The sequence below is a fragment of the Protobothrops mucrosquamatus genome, unplaced genomic scaffold, assembly GCF_001527695.2.
Source record: "Protobothrops mucrosquamatus isolate PMUCROS unplaced genomic scaffold, P.Mucros_1.0 scaffold_153, whole genome shotgun sequence".
NCBI lineage: Eukaryota > Metazoa > Chordata > Lepidosauria > Squamata > Viperidae > Protobothrops > Protobothrops mucrosquamatus.
In genome coordinates this window covers 57,700-60,163 of record NW_015386229.1, presented here as the reverse complement: position 1 = coordinate 60,163, position 2,464 = coordinate 57,700, and positions in this window count along the sequence as shown.

The following is a 2,464-nucleotide window of genomic DNA, read 5'->3' as shown; positions in this document are numbered from 1 at the left end:
CTGTAATGCAGTGGTTCTTAACCTGGGTGATATTGCCCCCCTGGACGCGATTTCGTTTTTCAGGGGGGCGATGGAACGAAAAGGGGGTGATATGGGGCGATGGAGCAAGAAGTTTTGGGGACACTTTTGAGACTTTTTCGTACAGTGAATCGCTGCATATCTGTCGTACAAAAACATCAGATCGCTCGCTATTAGTGGATTGAATTGTGTTTTCAAATGTTCCTCCAGTTAGCTTCAGTACAGAACGCCGTACATATGTGAATACACATCGCTTATCTTCATGCGCGTTGCGGAGCGGCCTCTACCCATACAGTGGCGCGCCATTGGCCAGAATATGGGAGATATGGGGAAAAGACTGGAAATAAATTATTTGCATCGATATGTCCTGATGACAATTTTAAAGAAAACAAACAAAAAAAGTGTTTGCATAAATTGAACAATTCTTTCCTATTTTGTGATTGAGAGGTTATGTCGGGGGAGGGTGGCGAGGACAACTCCCTCATTGGCTCAAGGGGGCGATTCATTCAAAAAGGTTTAAGAACCACTGGACTAGACCAGGGCTTTTCAACCAGTGGTACGGGTAGCACCTGTGGTACATTGGCACCTGGCAGGTGGTACGCGACCATCCTAGAAAAGTGGTAGCAGGGGAGGGGGAATGAGCTGAACGGTGGCAGCACTGCAGAAGCCGGAGCGAGAGACGGCTGGAGCTGCAGGGCTGTCAGGGCTCAGCGGAAGCGCCAGGATCAGTGCCGCTTTCCAGCTGATCGGCGCTTCTTCGGGGCTGTCAGGGTTCAGTGGAAGCGCCAGGATCAGCGCCAGGCTCCAGCTGTTGCTCGGCGCTGATCCTGGTGCTTCTGCTGAGCCCAGAAGAAGCGCCGATCAGCTGGACTGTTGCAGCCTCTCCAGGGTCTTGTGATTTACATTCAAATGCTTGGCAACTGATTCATATTTATGACGGTCACAGTGTCCCAGGGTCACGTGAAGTGACCAAAACCTGCTGCAACCACCCAGCAGACGGGGGGGGGGAATAAAAACCAATCACCCCCCACCCCCACCCCCGCTGCCAATCCTCAACAGAAATGCTCACAACAATGGAAACCTCAGACAGGAGGAAGAGCGCCGCTGGGTGGGCAGGCAGGTGTCTTGCTCGGCTGTGGCTTGGGGGGCACTTTTTTCAGTGCCATTGTAACTTCGAACAGTCACTAAGCGAACTGTTGTAAGTCGAGGACTACCTGTACTTCATCACTTTTTCCTTTTTTTTTTTTTTTTTTTGGTCATCAAGTTTTTGACACCTTGCTAGGCGACTGGTGGTACTCGGATGTTGCCATATCCTAAAAGTGGTCCAATGGGTGAAAAGGTTGAAAAGCCCTGTGATATATGGTTTTGATTGTTCTTTTGATGTAAAGCCTCTAGAGCAGGGATCTGCAACCTTGACAACTTTAAACTATGCTGGCTGAGGAATTCTGGGAACTGAAGTCCACAAGTCTTAAAACGTTGTCAAGGTTGCAGACCCCTGCTCTAAACCAGTGGTTCTCAACCTTTTTAATGCCGCGACCCCAACCGGTCGTAAGTCGAGGACTAAACCAGTCGTAAGTCGAGGACTAAACCGGTCGTAAGTTGAGGACTACCCAACCGGTCGTAAGTCGAGGACTTTCCCTGCCCAGGAGCGCCGCGCCCCCTGCGCCGGCCGAGGCGTAGCTGGCAAGCGGCAGAGACGGAGCAGGCCGACCACCAGCTGGCCCAGCCCAAGGGAGGTAAGGCACCCGCCAGAAAAGGGGGAAAAAATGGCGGACAAAAAAAATGGCAGACAAAAAAATGGCGGACAGCCTTGCTTGGCGACCCCCATGAAATGGTCGATCGACCCCAAATGGGGTCCCGACCCACAGGTTGAGAACCACTGCTCTAAACAAAGATATTCCTTCGTTTCTCTGGTTTTAAGGAGGAAGAGCGCCGCTGGGTGGGCAGACAGATGTCTTGCTCGGCTGTAGCTTGGGGGGCACTTTTTCCAGTGCCATTGTACCTTCAAACAGTCACTAAGCGAACTGTTGTAAGTCGAGGACTACCTGTACTTCATCACTTTTTCCCTTTTTTTTTTTTTTTTGGTCATCAAGTTTTTGACACCTTGCTGGTGGCACTCGGATGTTGCCCTATCCTAAAAGCGGCACAATGAGTGAAAAGGTTGAAAAGCCCTGGACTAGACGACCTCCCAGGTTCCCTTCCAGCTTTAATCCGAGCGAAGGCCTCGCTTCCCGCCGTCTGAAGTTTGCTCGCCCGCCCGGCGAAAACGCCTTTCCCCGGAGTTGCGCCCTTCGCCCCGGGGATCCCCTTTGCCAGCCGCGCCCAGATGTCCGGGCGGAAAAAGGCGGGCGTGGAGAGGCGGCGGGGCAGCCAATCCAAGCGGCGGGGCCGGCCGTGGAAAGCGGAGGCGACCGGCGAGTGCCCGCCGCCTCCTGCAGCTGCGTCC